Source organism: Lissotriton vulgaris, chromosome 11 (genome assembly GCF_964263255.1).
Source record: "Lissotriton vulgaris chromosome 11, aLisVul1.2, whole genome shotgun sequence".
Taxonomy (NCBI): domain Eukaryota; kingdom Metazoa; phylum Chordata; class Amphibia; order Caudata; family Salamandridae; genus Lissotriton; species Lissotriton vulgaris.
Genome location: NC_141699.1, coordinates 499,739,972 through 499,761,559, shown reverse-complemented (window position 1 = coordinate 499,761,559; position 21,588 = coordinate 499,739,972).

Sequence of the window (21,588 nt, the reverse complement as noted above, 5' to 3'; positions counted from 1 at the left end):
GAAGAGGCACAGAGTACCAAAAGCGGGCGGAATGGCAACTAAAACGGTAAAGGGGGGCCCCACGACAGCGTGTCTTCAGGTCAAACGGATTGTGGGACAAGGTCCAGAATGGAAGATTCTTCAAAAGGGAAAAAATTCCGCCGGACCCCGGGAGCCGGCCGCCTATGCCGGGGGCGATCTCAGGCCTCACCAGGGCAACACGACTTGGGGAGGGGGCAGGAGCCAAGCGCCCCCTCTCAGTCCGCGCCATCTCACCGCCCCTCGGGGGCCTCCGTCAAGCGGTTTAGGGAGGCACCGTATCACATTGTTTTCCAATGCAGTCAGGTCCACAAATGGACCCCACTTACTTTGAATAGTGAAGCTGCAGCAGGTGCAAATAAGGTTTAAACAGTGTTACAAGAGCTGCTTAGAACTCTGAAGTATGGCATTCAACAACCAGGACTTATGCCATTTGTGTAAGGCAGTGACATGGAAGCAACTCAGGGACAAAAAGCATGAACGAACATTCACGTATGAAAATCTTATTTGGGGAAGGGGTAGAATCCAAACGCCCCCTGCCAGTTCGCGCCACTACACCGTATGTGGAAAATCTGAAGCCATCGTTCTACAAACTCTCAACGCTTGCTATCAGTGCATGAGTTTCATGCTCGATCGATTGAGCTAGCCGGATCGGGCAATAAAAAGTATAAAATAGTTATGTAAATAGTTATTTAATAAAATGTTTTACTCTGTTTCTTTGCTGGTGTGTTGTGTATATTTATAATATTTGCATAGGGTTTGTCGTTATTTTGGGCGGTGTGGGTGGCGGAGTCGAGCTGTCTTGCAGCCCTCATGGTGTGGAGCTCAGTTCATTTCACTATTTTCGTATTTCTCATGAAGGGTTGTTCCTAATGTTTGTATTTTACCGAGGTCAAAAAGAGATCGAATTAGTGGTCTACTGATTTTGCTCGATTACTTTTATTTTTTTACACGATTTTTCACTATCTGCAAAGACTAAACAGAGTATTGCGACTTTGTGCTTGTTTGTAAATAGAGAATGATCCAAAGAGAACCAATTGTAAAACAGTAAATGCTTGGATAATAATCAATCAAATGGAGAGACAAGCAGGTACGACGGATTACAACAGGGGTAAAGGTCTGCGTTAACTACCGTTCACTATCTGCAAAGAGAGAGTACTACTAAGAGAAAAGAGGGGAGTGGGGTGGGGGGGCAGCGTTCAAAGCACATCAGCGTGCATAAACACGAAAACGTTTTTACCTATCACGTACTTGACATTTGACAGCTTTTGATATTTGCTATTAAAAAACCATTGAAATTCACAGAAAAAACCATAGGTTATAGTCCATATTTAGTTAGGAATTTGCATTTACAAAACCTTGAAAATTCAATGAAAAAACCATTGGTTTTAGGCCATATATAGTTAGGGATTTGCATTTAGAAAACCTTATTTTACTCGCATAAAACCATTGAAATTCCATATATAGTTATAAGCGCTAACTATATATCGCGCACCCGCAATCCACTGCTGATGATGTCACATATTACATCATTCATGACATGGTTAGTGACATCACTGATGACATCACTGATGACATCTCAAATGACATCACTGATGACATCACTGATAACATCTCATTTGACATGACTGATCACATCACTGATGATATCATTCATGTGATAATACCATGAACCTCTTCAGACTCTAATATAACCTTAGATACAATCAGTGTAAACAGACAGCCACAGACTGTCACTCATCCATGGAGTTACTTACACACCTAGTCAGTTATGCCAAAAATCAATCACACCTCCATTTTCTCAACTATACAGTTATACACACCTTACTTATTCAAACATATACTAACACATATTTACTTTACTCTCTTATACAATCTCTGATACATGTTCACAATGATCCATACAGCCACTCACACATTCACTGGCTCTTATGCACAGTTATTTATAGATGTCAACTCTCACATGTACTGTGTTTTACATATGTACTTAATTTGACATGTAGCACTGAGATATCCATTCACTCACTAATACACTCATGCACAGTCAACCGCCCATACAGCTGTTTCCACATGCACTTTTGAATCTATACATATAGTGAATCAACTACTCACACATCTATGTACAGAGTCACACACCTCCCAGCCACCCATACACACACACTCAGTTTCCCATACAAATACTTGGACAACCAATCAATAACCCATACAGTTACTCATATAGCTACTGATCAACATATGCAGCAGTTTGTAGAACAACAGATATAATGATGCACAAATTAAAACAGTTTAGTCACTAACCCATGCACTCAGTGAGACACATTTAATCACTCACTCAATCAGTCAGTCATGCACCTAGTAAATCCTTCATCCAGACACTTATATATCCACTCATTCTTCAATATGTAAAACATATTTTAACTTTACAGAAACATACAGTCACTGGATGTTGTAATCAGTGATGTCATCAGTGATGTCATTTGAGATGTCATCAGTGATGTCATCAGTGATGTCACTAACCATGTCATGAATGATGTAATATGTGACATCATCAGCAGTGGATTGCGGGTGCGCGATATATAGTTAACGCTTATAACTATATATGGAATTTCAATGGTTTTATGCGAGTAAAATAAGGTTTTCTAAATGCAAATCCCTAACTATATATGGCCTAAAACCAATGGTTTTTTCATTGAATTTTCAAGGTTTTGTAAATGCAAATTCCTAACTATATATGGAATATATGGACTATAACCTATGGTTTTTTCTGTGAATATATATATATATATATATATATATATATATATATATATATATAAGTCGAATGCAGAGCCCGTTTTCGGAAGGAACCACACCGGACATCACTTGAGGCTCGATTCATTTTAATGACAGCTTGCCAGCAGAGAATGTTTCAGGCGAGTAAATAAGCACATCTTGCCAAACGCGTTTCAGGGATTTTTTCCTTTCTTCGGTGGCTTCAGGATGGCTGAGGGAAAAGCGTGATTCAGCGCATGACTACTATTATATACATTAATCCCGCCCTAATGGGCGTGGCCTCACGGCTTCCTGGGAGTCGTAGTCTGCGCATATTGTTACCTCAGTGGGTGCTTTTCCAAAAGTCTTAATGTCCAATAATTGTTTGCACTCAACACTTGAACAAGCCTCTGCCCCGCTTTTTAGCTGCCATGCGAGCTTAACCGACTTCTTTCTGCAGAGAAGCCTGTTGTGTCCGTTCCGCTCGTTGCAGCACCAGCTGGTACTGTCACGGACCCACCGGAGTAGTGGGTGCCTCCCACGACCTGGGGCCAGGCCGTTAAATACAAGTCGAATGCAGAGCCCGTTTTCGGAAGGAACCACACCGGACATCACTTGAGGCTCGATTCATTTTAATGACAGCTTGCCAGCAGAGAATGTTTCAGGCGAGTAAATAAGCACATCTTGCCCAACGCGTTTCAGGGATTTTTTCCTTTCTTCAGTGGCTTCAGGATGGCTGAGGGAAAAGCGTGATTCAGCGCATGACTACTATTATATACATTAATCCCGCCCTAATGGGCGTGGCCTCACGGCTTCCTGGGAGTCGTAGTCTGCGCATATTGTTACCTCAGTGGGTGCTTTTCCAAAAGTCTTAATGTCCAATAATTGTTTGCACTCAACACTTGAACAAGCCTCTGCCCCGCTTTTTAGCTGCCATGCGAGCTTAACCGACTTCTTTCTGCAGAGAAGCCTGTTGTGTCCGTTCCGCTCGTTGCAGCACCAGCTGGTACTGTCACGGACCCACCGGAGTAGTGGGTGCCTCCCACGACCTGGGGCCAGGCCGTTAAATACAAGTCGAATGCAGAGCCCGTTTTCGGAAGGAACCACACCGGACATCACTTGAGGCTCGATTCATTTTAATGACAGCTTGCCAGCAGAGAATGTTTCAGGCGAGTAAATAAGCACATCTTGCCAAACGCATTTCAGGGATTTTTTCGTTTCTTCAGTGGCTTCAGGATGGCTGAGGGAAAAGCGTGATTCAGCGCATGACTACTATTATATACATTAATCCCGCCCTAATGGGCGTGGCCTCACGGCTTCCTGGGAGTCGTAGTCTGCGCATATTGTTACCTCAGTGGGTGCTTTTCCAAAAGTCTTAATGTCCAATAATTGTTTGCACTCAACACTTGAACAAGCCTCTGCCTCGCTTTTTAGCTGCCATGCGAGCTTAACCGACTTCTTTCTGCAGAGAAGCCTGTTGTGTCCGTTCCGCTCGTTGCAGCACCAGCTGGTACTGTCACGGACCCACCGGAGCAGTGGGTGCCTCCCACGACCTGGGGCCAGGCCGTTAAATACAAGTCGAATGCAGAGCCCGTTTTCGGAAGGAACCACACCGGACATCACTTGAGGCTCGATTCATTTTAATGACAGCTTGCCAGCAGAGAATGTTTCAGGCGAGTAAATAAGCACATCTTGCCAAACGCGTTTCAGGGATTTTTTCCTTTCTTCAGTGGCTTCAGGATGGCTGAGGGAAAAGCGTGATTCAGCGCATGACTACTATTATATACATTAATCCCGCCCTAATGGGCGTGGCCTCACGGCTTCCTGGGAGTCGTAGTCTGCGCATATTGTTACCTCAGTGGGTGCTTTTCCAAAAGTCTTAATGTCCAATAATTGTTTGCACTCAACACTTGAACAAGCCTCTGCCCCGCTTTTTAGCTGCCATGCGAGCTTAACCGACTTCTTTCTGCAGAGAAGCCTGTTGTGTCCGTTCCGCTCGTTGCAGCACCAGCTGGTACTGTCACGGACCCACCGGAGTAGTGGGTGCCTCCCACGACCTGGGGCCAGGCCGTTAAATACAAGTCGAATGCAGAGCCCGTTTTCGGAAGGAACCACACCGGACATCACTTGAGGCTCGATTCATTTTAATGACAGCTTGCCAGCAGAGAATGTTTCAGGCGAGTAAATAAGCACATCTTGCCAAACGCGTTTCAGGGATTTTTTCCTTTCTTCAGTGGCTTCAGGATGGCTGAGGGAAAAGCGTGATTCAGCGCATGACTACTATTATATACATTAATCCCGCCCTAATGGGCGTGGCCTCACGGCTTCCTGGGAGTCGTAGTCTGCGCATATTGTTACCTCAGTGGGTGCTTTTCCAAAAGTCTTAATGTCCAATAATTGTTTGCACTCAACACTTGAACAAGCCTCTGCCCCGCTTTTTAGCTGCCATGCGAGCTTAACCGACTTCTTTCTGCAGAGAAGCCTGTTGTGTCCGTTCCGCTCGTTGCAGCACCAGCTGGTACTGTCACGGACCCACCGGAGTAGTGGGTGCCTCCCACGACCTGGGGCCAGGCCGTTAAATACAAGTCGAATGCAGAGCCCGTTTTCGGAAGGAACCACACCGGACATCACTTGAGGCTCGATTCATTTTAATGACAGCTTGCCAGCAGAGAATGTTTCAGGCGAGTAAATAAGCACATCTTGCCAAACGCGTTTCAGGGATTTTTTCGTTTCTTCAGTGGCTTCAGGATGGCTGAGGGAAAAGCGTGATTCAGCGCATGACTACTATTATATACATTAATCCCGCCCTAATGGGCGTGGCCTCACGGCTTCCTGGGAGTCGTAGTCTGCGCATATTGTTACCTCAGTGGGTGCTTTTCCAAAAGTCTTAATGTCCAATAATTGTTTGCACTCAACACTTGAACAAGCCTCTGCCCCGCTTTTTAGCTGCCATGCGAGCTTAACCGACTTCTTTCTGCAGAGAAGCCTGTTGTGTCCGTTCCGCTCGTTGCAGCACCAGCTGGTACTGTCACGGACCCACCGGAGTAGTGGGTGCCTCCCACGACCTGGGGCCAGGCCGTTAAATACAAGTCGAATGCAGAGCCCGTTTTCGGAAGGAACCACACCGGACATCACTTGAGGCTCGATTCATTTTAATGACAGCTTGCCAGCAGAGAATGTTTCAGGCGAGTAAATAAGCACATCTTGCCAAACGCGTTTCAGGGATTTTTTCGTTTCTTCAGTGGCTTCAGGATGGCTGAGGGAAAAGCGTGATTCAGCGCATGACTACTATTATATACATTAATCCCGCCCTAATGGGCGTGGCCTCACGGCTTCCTGGGAGTCGTAGTCTGCGCATATTGTTACCTCAGTGGGTGCTTTTCCAAAAGTCTTAATGTCCAATAATTGTTTGCACTCAACACTTGAACAAGCCTCTGCCCCGCTTTTTAGCTGCCATGCGAGCTTAACCGACTTCTTTCTGCAGAGAAGCCTGTTGTGTCCGTTCCGCTCGTTGCAGCACCAGCTGGTACTGTCACGGACCCACCGGAGTAGTGGGTGCCTCCCACGACCTGGGGCCAGGCCGTTAAATACAAGTCGAATGCAGAGCCCGTTTTCGGAAGGAACCACACCGGACATCACTTGAGGCTCGATTCATTTTAATGACAGCTTGCCAGCAGAGAATGTTTCAGGCGAGTAAATAAGCACATCTTGCCAAACGCGTTTCAGGGATTTTTTCCTTTCTTCAGTGGCTTCAGGATGGCTGAGGGAAAAGCGTGATTCAGCGCATGACTACTATTATATACATTAATCCCGCCCTATTGGGCGTGGCCTCACGGCTTCCTGGGAGTCGTAGTCTGCGCATATTGTTACCTCAGTGGGTGCTTTTCCAAAAGTCTTAATGTCCAATAATTGTTTGCACTCAACACTTGAACAAGCCTCTGCCCCGCTTTTTAGCTGCCATGCGAGCTTAACCGACTTCTTTCTGCAGAGAAGCCTGTTGTGTCCGTTCCGCTCGTTGCAGCACCAGCTGGTACTGTCACGGACCCACCGGAGTAGTGGGTGCCTCCCACGACCTGGGGCCAGGCCGTTAAATACAAGTCGAATGCAGAGCCCGTTTTCGGAAGGAACCACACCGGACATCACTTGAGGCTCGATTCATTTTAATGACAGCTTGCCAGCAGAGAATGTTTCAGGCGAGTAAATAAGCACATCTTGCCAAACGCGTTTCAGGGATTTTTTCCTTTCTTCAGTGGCTTCAGGATGGCTGAGGGAAAAGCGTGATTCAGCGCATGACTACTATTATATACATTAATCCCGCCCTAATGGGCGTGGCCTCACGGCTTCCTGGGAGTCGTAGTCTGCGCATATTGTTACCTCAGTGGGTGCTTTTCCAAAAGTCTTAATGTCCAATAATTGTTTGCACTCAACACTTGAACAAGCCTCTGCCCCGCTTTTTAGCTGCCATGCGAGCTTAACCGACTTCTTTCTGCAGAGAAGCCTGTTGTGTCCGTTCCGCTCGTTGCAGCACCAGCTGGTACTGTCACGGACCCACCGGAGTAGTGGGTGCCTCCCACGACCTGGGGCCAGGCCGTTAAATACAAGTCGAATGCAGAGCCCGTTTTCGGAAGGAACCACACCGGACATCACTTGAGGCTCGATTCATTTTAATGACAGCTTGCCAGCAGAGAATGTTTCAGGCGAGTAAATAAGCACATCTTGCCAAACGCGTTTCAGGGTTTTTTTCCTTTCTTCAGTGGCTTCAGGATGGCTGAGGGAAAAGCGTGATTCAGCGCATGACTACTATTATATACATTAATCCCGCCCTAATGGGCGTGGCCTCACGGCTTCCTGGGAGTCGTAGTCTGCGCATATTGTTACCTCAGTGGGTGCTTTTCCAAAAGTCTTAATGTCCAATAATTGTTTGCACTCAACACTTGAACAAGCCTCTGCCCCGCTTTTTAGCTGCCATGCGAGCTTAACCGACTTCTTTCTGCAGAGAAGCCTGTTGTGTCCGTTCCGCTCGTTGCAGCACCAGCTGGTACTGTCACGGACCCACCGGAGTAGTGGGTGCCTCCCACGACCTGGGGCCAGGCCGTTAAATACAAGTCGAATGCAGAGCCCGTTTTCGGAAGGAACCACACCGGACATCACTTGAGGCTCGATTCATTTTAATGACAGCTTGCCAGCAGAGAATGTTTCAGGCGAGTAAATAAGCACATCTTGCCAAACGCGTTTCAGGGATTTTTTCCTTTCTTCAGTGGCTTCAGGATGGCTGAGGGAAAAGCGTGATTCAGCGCATGACTACTATTATATACATTAATCCCGCCCTAATGGGCGTGGCCTCACGGCTTCCTGGGAGTCGTAGTCTGCGCATATTGTTACCTCAGTGGGTGCTTTTCCAAAAGTCTTAATGTCCAATAATTGTTTGCACTCAACACTTGAACAAGCCTCTGCCCCGCTTTTTAGCTGCCATGCGAGCTTAACCGACTTCTTTCTGCAGAGAAGCCTGTTGTGTCCGTTCCGCTCGTTGCAGCACCAGCTGGTACTGTCACGGACCCACCGGAGTAGTGGGTGCCTCCCACGACCTGGGGCCAGGCCGTTAAATACAAGTCGAATGCAGAGCCCGTTTTCGGAAGGAACCACACCGGACATCACTTGAGGCTCGATTCATTTTAATGACAGCTTGCCAGCAGAGAATGTTTCAGGCGAGTAAATAAGCACATCTTGCCAAACGCGTTTCAGGGATTTTTTCCTTTCTTCAGTGGCTTCAGGATGGCTGAGGGAAAAGCGTGATTCAGCGCATGACTACTATTATATACATTAATCCCGCCCTAATGGGCGTGGCCTCACGGCTTCCTGGGAGTCGTAGTCTGCGCATATTGTTACCTCAGTGGGTGCTTTTCCAAAAGTCTTAATGTCCAATAATTGTTTGCACTCAACACTTGAACAAGCCTCTGCCCCGCTTTTTAGCTGCCATGCGAGCTTAACCGACTTCTTTCTGCAGAGAAGCCTGTTGTGTCCGTTCCGCTCGTTGCAGCACCAGCTGGTACTGTCACGGACCCACCGGAGTAGTGGGTGCCTCCCACGACCTGGGGCCAGGCCGTTAAATACAAGTCGAATGCAGAGCCCGTTTTCGGAAGGAACCACACCGGACATCACTTGAGGCTCGATTCATTTTAATGACAGCTTGCCAGCAGAGAATGTTTCAGGCGAGTAAATAAGCACATCTTGCCAAACGCGTTTCAGGGATTTTTTCGTTTCTTCAGTGGCTTCAGGATGGCTGAGGGAAAAGCGTGATTCAGCGCATGACTACTATTATATACATTAATCCCGCCCTAATGGGCGTGGCCTCACGGCTTCCTGGGAGTCGTAGTCTGCGCATATTGTTACCTCAGTGGGTGCTTTTCCAAAAGTCTTAATGTCCAATAATTGTTTGCACTCAACACTTGAACAAGCCTCTGCCCCGCTTTTTAGCTGCCATGCGAGCTTAACCGACTTCTTTCTGCAGAGAAGCCTGTTGTGTCCGTTCCGCTCGTTGCAGCACCAGCTGGTACTGTCACGGACCCACCGGAGTAGTGGGTGCCTCCCACGACCTGGGGCCAGGCCGTTAAATACAAGTCGAATGCAGAGCCCGTTTTCGGAAGGAACCACACCGGACATCACTTGAGGCTCGATTCATTTTAATGACAGCTTGCCAGCAGAGAATGTTTCAGGCGAGTAAATAAGCACATCTTGCCAAACGCGTTTCAGGGATTTTTTCCTTTCTTCAGTGGCTTCAGGATGGCTGAGGGAAAAGCGTGATTCAGCGCATGACTACTATTATATACATTAATCCCGCCCTAATGGGCGTGGCCTCACGGCTTCCTGGGAGTCGTAGTCTGCGCATATTGTTACCTCAGTGGGTGCTTTTCCAAAAGTCTTAATGTCCAATAATTGTTTGCACTCAACACTTGAACAAGCCTCTGCCCCGCTTTTTAGCTGCCATGCGAGCTTAACCGACTTCTTTCTGCAGAGAAGCCTGTTGTGTCCGTTCCGCTCGTTGCAGCACCAGCTGGTACTGTCACAGACCCACCGGAGTAGTGGGTGCCTCCCACGACCTGGGGCCAGGCCGTTAAATACAAGTCGAATGCAGAGCCCGTTTTCGGAAGGAACCACACCGGACATCACTTGAGGCTCGATTCATTTTAATGACAGCTTGCCAGCAGAGAATGTTTCAGGCGAGTAAATAAGCACATCTTGCCAAACGCGTTTCAGGGATTTTTTCCTTTCTTCAGTGGCTTCAGGATGGCTGAGGGAAAAGCGTGATTCAGCGCATGACTACTATTATATACATTAATCCCGCCCTAATGGGCGTGGCCTCACGGCTTCCTGGGAGTCGTAGTCTGCGCATATTGTTACCTCAGTGGGTGCTTTTCCAAAAGTCTTAATGTCCAATAATTGTTTGCACTCAACACTTGAACAAGCCTCTGCCCCGCTTTTTAGCTGCCATGCGAGCTTAACCGACTTCTTTCTGCAGAGAAGCCTGTGGTGTCCGTTCCGCTCGTTGCAGCACCAGCTGGTACTGTCACGGACCCACCGGAGTAGTGGGTGCCTCCCACGACCTGGGGCCAGGCCGTTAAATACAAGTCGAATGCAGAGCCCGTTTTCGGAAGGAACCACACCGGACATCACTTGAGGCTCGATTCATTTTAATGACAGCTTGCCAGCAGAGAATGTTTCAGGCGAGTAAATAAGCACATCTTGCCAAACGCGTTTCAGGGTTTTTTTCCTTTCTTCAGTGGCTTCAGGATGGCTGAGGGAAAAGCGTGATTCAGCGCATGACTACTATTATATACATTAATCCCGCCCTAATGGGCGTGGCCTCACGGCTTCCTGGGAGTCGTAGTCTGCGCATATTGTTACCTCAGTGGGTGCTTTTCCAAAAGTCTTAATGTCCAATAATTGTTTGCACTCAACACTTGAACAAGCCTCTGCCCCGCTTTTTAGCTGCCATGCGAGCTTAACCGACTTCTTTCTGCAGAGAAGCCTGTTGTGTCCGTTCCGCTCGTTGCAGCACCAGCTGGTACTGTCACGGACCCACCGGAGTAGTGGGTGCCTCCCACGACCTGGGGCCAGGCCGTTAAATACAAGTCGAATGCAGAGCCCGTTTTCGGAAGGAACCACACCGGACATCACTTGAGGCTCGATTCATTTTAATGACAGCTTGCCAGCAGAGAATGTTTCAGGCGAGTAAATAAGCACATCTTGCCAAACGCGTTTCAGGGTTTTTTTCCTTTCTTCAGTGGCTTCAGGATGGCTGAGGGAAAAGCGTGATTCAGCGCATGACTACTATTATATACATTAATCCCGCCCTAATGGGCGTGGCCTCACGGCTTCCTGGGAGTCGTAGTCTGCGCATATTGTTACCTCAGTGGGTGCTTTTCCAAAAGTCTTAATGTCCAATAATTGTTTGCACTCAACACTTGAACAAGCCTCTGCCCCGCTTTTTACCTGCCATGCGAGCTTAACCGACTTCTTTCTGCAGAGAAGCCTGTTGTGTCCGTTCCGCTCGTTGCAGCACCAGCTGGTACTGTCACGGACCCACCGGAGTAGTGTGTGCCTCCCACGACCTGGGGCCAGGCCGTTAAATACAAGTCGAATGCAGAGCCCGTTTTCGGAAGGAACCACACCGGACATCACTTGAGGCTCGATTCATTTTAATGACAGCTTGCCAGCAGAGAATGTTTCAGGCGAGTAAATAAGCACATCTTGCCAAACCCTTTTCAGGGATTTTTTCCTTTCTTCAGTGGCTTCAGGATGGCTGAGGGAAAAGCGTGATTCAGCGCATGACTACTATTATATACATTAATCCCGCCCTAATGGGCGTGGCCTCACGGCTTCCTGGGAGTCGTAGTCTGCGCATATTGTTACCTCAGTGGGTGCTTTTCCAAAAGTCTTAATGTCCAATAATTGTTTGCACTCAACACTTGAACAAGCCTCTGCCCCGCTTTTTAGCTGCCATGCGAGCTTAACCGACTTCTTTCTGCAGAGAAGCCTGTTGTGTCCGTTCCGCTCGTTGCAGCACCAGCTGGTACTGTCACGGACCCACCGGAGTAGTGGGTGCCTCCCACGACCTGGGGCCAGGCCGTTAAATACAAGTCGAATGCAGAGCCCGTTTTCGGAAGGAACCACACCGGACATCACTTGAGGCTCGATTCATTTTAATGACAGCTTGCCAGCAGAGAATGTTTCAGGCGAGTAAATAAGCACATCTTGCCAAACGCGTTTCAGGGATTTTTTCCTTTCTTCAGTGGCTTCAGGATGGCTGAGGGAAAAGCGTGATTCAGCGCATGACTACTATTATATACATTAATCCCGCCCTAATGGGCGTGGCCTCACGGCTTCCTGGGAGTCGTAGTCTGCGCATATTGTTACCTCAGTGGGTGCTTTTCCAAAAGTCTTAATGTCCAATAATTGTTTGCACTCAACACTTGAACAAGCCTCTGCCCCGCTTTTTAGCTGCCATGCGAGCTTAACCGACTTCTTTCTGCAGAGAAGCCTGTTGTGTCCGTTCCGCTCGTTGCAGCACCAGCTGGTACTGTCACGGACCCACCGGAGTAGTGGGTGCCTCCCACGACCTGGGGCCAGGCCGTTAAATACAAGTCGAATGCAGAGCCCGTTTTCGGAAGGAACCACACCGGACATCACTTGAGGCTCGATTCATTTTAATGACAGCTTGCCAGCAGAGAATGTTTCAGGCGAGTAAATAAGCACATCTTGCCAAACGCGTTTCAGGGATTTTTTCCTTTCTTCAGTGGCTTCAGGATGGCTGAGGGAAAAGCGTGATTCAGCGCATGACTACTATTATATACATTAATCCCGCCCTAATGGGCGTGGCCTCACGGCTTCCTGGGAGTCGTAGTCTGCGCATATTGTTACCTCAGTGGGTGCTTTTCCAAAAGTCTTAATGTCCAATAATTGTTTGCACTCAACACTTGAACAAGCCTCTGCCCCGCTTTTTAGCTGCCATGCGAGCTTAACCGACTTCTTTCTGCAGAGAAGCCTGTTGTGTCCGTTCCGCTCGTTGCAGCACCAGCTGGTACTGTCACGGACCCACCGGAGTAGTGGGTGCCTCCCACGACCTGGGGCCAGGCCGTTAAATACAAGTCGAATGCAGAGCCCGTTTTCGGAAGGAACCACACCGGACATCACTTGAGGCTCGATTCATTTTAATGACAGCTTGCCAGCAGAGAATGTTTCAGGCGAGTAAATAAGCACATCTTGCCAAACGCGTTTCAGGGATTTTTTCCTTTCTTCAGTGGCTTCAGGATGGCTGAGGGAAAAGCGTGATTCAGCGCATGACTACTATTATATACATTAATCCCGCCCTAATGGGCGTGGCCTCACGGCTTCCTGGGAGTCGTAGTCTGCGCATATTGTTACCTCAGTGGGTGCTTTTCCAAAAGTCTTAATGTCCAATAATTGTTTGCACTCAACACTTGAACAAGCCTCTGCCCCGCTTTTTAGCTGCCATGCGAGCTTAACCGACTTCTTTCTGCAGAGAAGCCTGTTGTGTCCGTTCCGCTCGTTGCAGCACCAGCTGGTACTGTCACGGACCCACCGGAGTAGTGGGTGCCTCCCACGACCTGGAGCCAGGCCGTTAAATACAAGTCGAATGCAGAGCCCGTTTTCGGAAGGAACCACACCGGACATCACTTGAGGCTCGATTCATTTTAATGACAGCTTGCCAGCAGAGAATGTTTCAGGCAAGTAAATAAGCACATCTTGCCAAACGCGTTTCAGGGATTTTTTCCTTTCTTCAGTGGCTTCAGGATGGCTGAGGGAAAAGCGTGATTCAGCGCATGACTACTATTATATACATTAATCCCGCCCTAATGGGCGTGGCCTCACGGCTTCCTGGGAGTCGTAGTCTGCGCATATTGTTACCTCAGTGGGTGCTTTTCCAAAAGTCTTAATGTCCAATAATTGTTTGCACTCAACACTTGAACAAGCCTCTGCCCCGCTTTTTAGCTGCCATGCGAGCTTAACCGACTTCTTTCTGCAGAGAAGCCTGTTGTGTCCGTTCCGCTCGTTGCAGCACCAGCTGGTACTGTCACGGACCCACCGGAGTAGTGGGTGCCTCCCACGACCTGGGGCCAGGCCGTTAAATACAAGTCGAATGCAGAGCCCGTTTTCGGAAGGAACCACACCGGACATCACTTGAGGCTCGATTCATTTTAATGACAGCTTGCCAGCAGAGAATGTTTCAGGCGAGTAAATAAGCACATCTTGCCAAACGCGTTTCAGGGATTTTTTCCTTTCTTCAGTGGCTTCAGGATGGCTGAGGGAAAAGCGTGATTCAGCGCATGACTACTATTATATACATTAATCCCGCCCTAATGGGCGTGGCCTCACGGCTTCCTGGGAGTCGTAGTCTGCGCATATTGTTACCTCAGTGGGTGCTTTTCCAAAAGTCTTAATGTCCAATAATTGTTTGCACTCAACACTTGAACAAGCCTCTGCCCCGCTTTTTAGCTGCCATGCGAGCTTAACTGACTTCTTTCTGCAGAGAAGCCTGTTGTGTCCGTTCCGCTCGTTGCAGCACCAGCTGGTACTGTCACGGACCCACCGGAGTAGTGGGTGCCTCCCACGACCTGGGGCCAGGCCGTTAAATACAAGTCGAATGCAGAGCCCGTTTTCGGAAGGAACCACATCGGACATCACTTGAGGCTCGATTCATTTTAATGACAGCTTGCCAGCAGAGAATGTTTCAGGCGAGTAAATAAGCACATCTTGCCAAACGCGTTTCAGGGATTTTTTCCTTTCTTCAGTGGCTTCAGGATGGCTGAGGGAAAAGCGTGATTCAGCGCATGACTACTATTATATACATTAATCCCGCCCTAATGGGCGTGGCCTCACGGCTTCCTGGGAGTCGTAGTCTGCGCATATTGTTACCTCAGTGGGTGCTTTTCCAAAAGTCTTAATGTCCAATAATTGTTTGCACTCAACACTTGAACAAGCCTCTGCCCCGCTTTTTAGCTGCCATGCGAGCTTAACCGACTTCTTTCTGCAGAGAAGCCTGTTGTGTCCGTTCCGCTCGTTGCAGCACCAGCTGGTACTGTCACGGACCCACCGGAGTAGTGGGTGCCTCCCACGACCTGGGGCCAGGCCGTTAAATACAAGTCGAATGCAGAGCCCGTTTTCGGAAGGAACCACACCGGACATCACTTGAGGCTCGATTCATTTTAATGACAGCTTGCCAGCAGAGAATGTTTCAGGCGAGTAAATAAGCACATCTTGCCAAACGCGTTTCAGGGATTTTTTCGTTTCTTCAGTGGCTTCAGGATGGCTGAGGGAAAAGCGTGATTCAGCGCATGACTACTATTATATACATTAATCCCGCCCTAATGGGCGTGGCCTCACGGCTTCCTGGGAGTCGTAGTCTGCGCATATTGTTACCTCAGTGGGTGCTTTTCCAAAAGTCTTAATGTCCAATAATTGTTTGCACTCAACACTTGAACAAGCCTCTGCCCCGCTTTTTAGCTGCCATGCGAGCTTAACCGACTTCTTTCTGCAGAGAAGCCTGTTGTGTCCGTTCCGCTCGTTGCAGCACCAGCTGGTACTGTCACGGACCCACCGGAGTAGTGGGTGCCTCCCACGACCTGGGGCCAGGCCGTTAAATACAAGTCGAATGCAGAGCCCGTTTTCGGAAGGAACCACACCGGACATCACTTGAGGCTCGATTCATTTTAATGACAGCTTGCCAGCAGAGAATGTTTCAGGCGAGTAAATAAGCACATCTTGCCAAACGCGTTTCAGGGATTTTTTCCTTTCTTCAGTGGCTTCAGGATGGCTGAGGGAAAAGCGTGATTCAGCGCATGACTACTATTATATACATTAATCCCGCCCTAATGGGCGTGGCCTCACGGCTTCCTGGGAGTCGTAGTCTGCGCATATTGTTACCTCAGTGGGTGCTTTTCCAAAAGTCTTAATGTCCAATAATTGTTTGCACTCAACACTTGAACAAGCCTCTGCCCCGCTTTTTAGCTGCCATGCGAGCTTAACCGACTTCTTTCTGCAGAGAAGCCTGTTGTGTCCGTTCCGCTCGTTGCAGCACCAGCTGGTACTGTCACAGACCCACCGGAGTAGTGGGTGCCTCCCACGACCTGGGGCCAGGCCGTTAAATACAAGTCGAATGCAGAGCCCGTTTTCGGAAGGAACCACACCGGACATCACTTGAGGCTCGATTCATTTTAATGACAGCTTGCCAGCAGAGAATGTTTCAGGCGAGTAAATAAGCACATCTTGCCAAACGCGTTTCAGGGATTTTTTCCTTTCTTCAGTGGCTTCAGGATGGCTGAGGGAAAAGCGTGATTCAGCGCATGACTACTATTATATACATTAATCCCGCCCTAATGGGCGTGGCCTCACGGCTTCCTGGGAGTCGTAGTCTGCGCATATTGTTACCTCAGTGGGTGCTTTTCCAAAAGTCCTAATGTCCAATAATTGTTTGCACTCAACACTTGAACAAGCCTCTGCCCCGCTTTTTAGCTGCCATGCGAGCTTAACCGACTTCTTTCTGCAGAGAAGCCTGTGGTGTCCGTTCCGCTCGTTGCAGCACCAGCTGGTACTGTCACGGACCCACCGGAGTAGTGGGTGCCTCCCACGACCTGGGGCCAGGCCGTTAAATACAAGTCGAATGCAGAGCCCGTTTTCGGAAGGAACCACACCGGACATCACTTGAGGCTCGATTCATTTTAATGACAGCTTGCCAGCAGAGAATGTTTCAGGCGAGTAAATAAGCACATCTTGCCAAACGCGTTTCAGGGTTTTTTTCCTTTCTTCAGTGGCTTCAGGATGGCTGAGGGAAAAGCGTGATTCAGCGCATGACTACTATTATATACATTAATCCCGCCCTAATGGGCGTGGCCTCACGGCTTCCTGGGAGTCGTAGTCTGCGCATATTGTTACCTCAGTGGGTGCTTTTCCAAAAGTCTTAATGTCCAATAATTGTTTGCACTCAACACTTGAACAAGCCTCTGCCCCGCTTTTTAGCTGCCATGCGAGCTTAACCGACTTCTTTCTGCAGAGAAGCCTGTTGTGTCCGTTCCGCTCGTTGCAGCACCAGCTGGTACTGTCACGGACCCACCGGAGTAGTGGGTGCCTCCCACGACCTGGGGCCAGGCCGTTAAATACAAGTCGAATGCAGAGCCCGTTTTCGGAAGGAACCACACCGGACATCACTTGAGGCTCGATTCATTTTAATGACAGCTTGCCAGCAGAGAATGTTTCAGGCGAGTAAATAAGCACATCTTGCCAAACGCGTTTCAGGGTTTTTTTCCTTTCTTCAGTGGCTTCAGGATGGCTGAGGGAAAAGCGTGATTCAGCGCATGACTACTATTATATACATTAATCCCGCCCTAATGGGCGTGGCCTCACGGCTTCCTGGGAGTCGTAGTCTGCGCATATTGTTACCTCAGTGGGTGCTTTTCCAAAAGTCTTAATGTCCAATAATTGTTTGCACTCAACACTTGAACAAGCCTCTGCCCCGCTTTTTACCTGCCATGCGAGCTTAACCGACTTCTTTCTGCAGAGAAGCCTGTTGTGTCCGTTCCGCTCGTTGCAGCACCAGCTGGTACTGTCACGGACCCACCGGAGTAGTGTGTGCCTCCCACGACCTGGGGCCAGGCCGTTAAATACAAGTCGAATGCAGAGCCCGTTTTCGGAAGGAACCACACCGGACATCACTTGAGGCTCGATTCATTTTAATGACAGCTTGCCAGCAGAGAATGTTTCAGGCGAGTAAATAAGCACATCTTGCCAAACCCTTTTCAGGGATTTTTTCCTTTCTTCAGTGGCTTCAGGATGGCTGAGGGAAAAGCGTGATTCAGCGCATGACTACTATTATATACATTAATCCCGCCCTAATGGGCGTGGCCTCACGGCTTCCTGGGAGTCGTAGTCTGCGCATATTGTTACCTCAGTGGGTGCTTTTCCAAAAGTCTTAATGTCCAATAATTGTTTGCACTCAACACTTGAACAAGCCTCTGCCCCGCTTTTTAGCTGCCATGCGAGCTTAACCGACTTCTTTCTGCAGAGAAGCCTGTTGTGTCCGTTCCGCTCGTTGCAGCACCAGCTGGTACTGTCACGGACCCACCGGAGTAGTGGGTGCCTCCCACGACCTGGGGCCAGGCCGTTAAATACAAGTCGAATGCAGAGCCCGTTTTCGGAAGGAACCACACCGGACATCACTTGAGGCTCGATTCATTTTAATGACAGCTTGCCAGCAGAGAATGTTTCAGGCGAGTAAATAAGCACATCTTGCCAAACGCGTTTCAGGGATTTTTTCCTTTCTTCAGTGGCTTCAGGATGGCTGAGGGAAAAGCGTGATTCAGCGCATGACTACTATTATATACATTAATCCCGCCCTAATGGGCGTGGCCTCACGGCTTCCTGGGAGTCGTAGTCTGCGCATATTGTTACCTCAGTGGGTGCTTTTCCAAAAGTCTTAATGTCCAATAATTGTTTGCACTCAACACTTGAACAAGCCTCTGCCCCGCTTTTTAGCTGCCATGCGAGCTTAACCGACTTCTTTCTGCAGAGAAGCCTGTTGTGTCCGTTCCGCTCGTTGCAGCACCAGCTGGTACTGTCACGGACCCACCGGAGTAGTGGGTGCCTCCCACGACCTGGGGCCAGGCCGTTAAATACAAGTCGAATGCAGAGCCCGTTTTCGGAAGGAACCACACCGGACATCACTTGAGGCTCGATTCATTTTAATGACAGCTTGCCAGCAGAGAATGTTTCAGGCGAGTAAATAAGCACATCTTGCCAAACGCGTTTCAGGGATTTTTTCCTTTCTTCAGTGGCTTCAGGATGGCTGAGGGAAAAGCGTGATTCAGCGCATGACTACTATTATATACATTAATCCCGCCCTAATGGGCGTGGCCTCACGGCTTCCTGGGAGTCGTAGTCTGCGCATATTGTTACCTCAGTGGGTGCTTTTCCAAAAGTCTTAATGTCCAATAATTGTTTGCACTCAACACTTGAACAAGCCTCTGCCCCGCTTTTTAGCTGCCATGCGAGCTTAACCGACTTCTTTCTGCAGAGAAGCCTGTTGTGTCCGTTCCGCTCGTTGCAGCACCAGCTGGTACTGTCACGGACCCACCGGAGTAGTGGGTGCCTCCCACGACCTGGAGCCAGGCCGTTAAATACAAGTCGAATGCAGAGCCCGTTTTCGGAAGGAACCACACCGGACATCACTTGAGGCTCGATTCATTTTAATGACAGCTTGCCAGCAGAGAATGTTTCAGGCGAGTAAATAAGCACATCTTGCCAAACGCGTTTCAGGGATTTTTTCCTTTCTTCAGTGGCTTCAGGATGGCTGAGGGAAAAGCGTGATTCAGCGCATGACTACTATTATATACATTAATCCCGCCCTAATGGGCGTGGCCTCACGGCTTCCTGGGAGTCGTAGTCTGCGCATATTGTTACCTCAGTGGGTGCTTTTCCAAAAGTCTTAATGTCCAATAATTGTTTGCACTCAACACTTGAACAAGCCTCTGCCCCGCTTTTTAGCTGCCATGCGAGCTTAACCGACTTCTTTCTGCAGAGAAGCCTGTTGTGTCCGTTCCGCTCGTTGCAGCACCAGCTGGTACTGTCACGGACCCACCGGAGTAGTGGGTGCCTCCCACGACCTGGGGCCAGGCCGTTAAATACAAGTCGAATGCAGAGCCCGTTTTCGGAAGGAACCACACCGGACATCACTTGAGGCTCGATTCATTTTAATGACAGCTTGCCAGCAGAGAATGTTTCAGGCGAGTAAATAAGCACATCTTGCCAAACGCGTTTCAGGGATTTTTTCCTTTCTTCAGTGGCTTCAGGATGGCTGAGGGAAAAGCGTGATTCAGCGCATGACTACTATTATATACATTAATCCCGCCCTAATGGGCGTGGCCTCACGGCTTCCTGGGAGTCGTAGTCTGCGCATATTGTTACCTCAGTGGGTGCTTTTCCAAAAGTCTTAATGTCCAATAATTGTTTGCACTCAACACTTGAACAAGCCTCTGCCCCGCTTTTTAGCTGCCATGCGAGCTTAACCGACTTCTTTCTGCAGAGAAGCCTGTTGTGTCCGTTCCGCTCGTTGCAGCACCAGCTGGTACTGTCACGGACCCACCGGAGTAGTGGGTGCCTCCCACGACCTGGGGCCAGGCCGTTAAATACAAGTCGAATGCAGAGCCCGTTTTCGGAAGGAACCACATCGGACATCACTTGAGGTGCGATTCATTTTAATGACAGCTTGCCAGCAGAGAATGTTTCAGGCGAGTAAATAAGCACATCTTGCCAAACGCGTTTCAGGGATTTTTTCCTTTCTTCAGTGGCTTCAGGATGGCTGAGGGAAAAGCGTGATTCAGCGCATGACTACTATTATATACATTAATCCCGCCCTAATGGGCGTGGCCTCACGGCTTCCTGGGAGTCGTAGTCTGCGCATATTGTTACCTCAGTGGGTGCTTTTCCAAAAGTCTTAATGTCCAATAATTGTTTGCACTCAACACTTGAACAAGCCTCTGCCCCGCTTTTTAGCTGCCATGCGAGCTTAACCGACTTCTTTCTGCAGAGAAGCCTGTTATGTCCGTTCCGCTCGTTGCAGCACCAGCTGGTACTGTCACGGACCCACCGGAGTAGTGGGTGCCTCCCACGACCTGGGGCCAGGCCGTTAAATACAAGTCGAATGCAGAGCCCGTTTTCGGAAGGAACCACACCGGACATCACTTGAGGCTCGATTCATTTTAATGACAGCTTGCCAGCAGAGAATGTTTCAGGCGAGTAAATAAGCACATCTTGCCAAACGCGTTTCAGGGATTTTTTCCTTTCTTCAGTGGCTTCAGGATGGCTGAGGGAAAAGCGTGATTCAGCGCATGACTACTATTATATACATTAATCCCGCCCTAATGGGCGTGGCCTCACGGCTTCCTGGGAGTCGTAGTCTGCGCATATTGTTACCTCAGTGGGTGCTTTTCCAAAAGTCTTAATGTCCAATAATTGTTTGCACTCAACACTTGAACAAGCCTCTGCCCCGCTTTTTAGCTGCCATGCGAGCTTAACCGACTTCTTTCTGCAGAGAAGCCTGTTGTGTCCGTTCCGCTCGTTGCAGCACCAGCTGGTACTGTCACGGACCCACCGGAGTAGTGGGTGCCTCCCACGACCTGGGGCCAGGGCGTTAAATACAAGTCGAATGCAGAGCCCGTTTTCGGAAGGAACCACACCGGACATCACTTGAGGCTCGATTCATTTTAATGACAGCTTGCCAGCAGAGAATGTTTCAGGCGAGTAAATAAGCACATCTTGCCAAACGCGTTTCAGGGATTTTTTCCTTTCTTCAGTGGCTGCAGGATGGCTGAGGGAAAAGCGTGATTCAGCGCATGACTACTATTATATACATTAATCCCGCCCTAATGGGCGTGGCCTCACGGCTTCCTGGGAGTCGTAGTCTGCGCATATTGTTACCTCAGTGGGTGCTTTTCCAAAAGTCTTAATGTCCAATAATTGTTTGCACTCAACACTTGAACAAGCCTCTGCCCCGCTTTTTAGCTGCCATGCGAGCTTAACCGACTTCTTTCTGCAGAGAAGCCTGTTGTGTCCGTTCCGCTCGTTGCAGCACCAGCTGGTACTGTCACGGACCCACCGGAGTAGTGGGTGCCTCCCACGACCTGGGGCCAGGCCGTTAAATACAAGTCGAATGCAGAGCCCGTTTTCGGAAGGAACCACACCGGACATCACTTGAGGCTCGATTCATTTTAATGACAGCTTGCCAGCAGAGAATGTTTCAGGCGAGTAAAT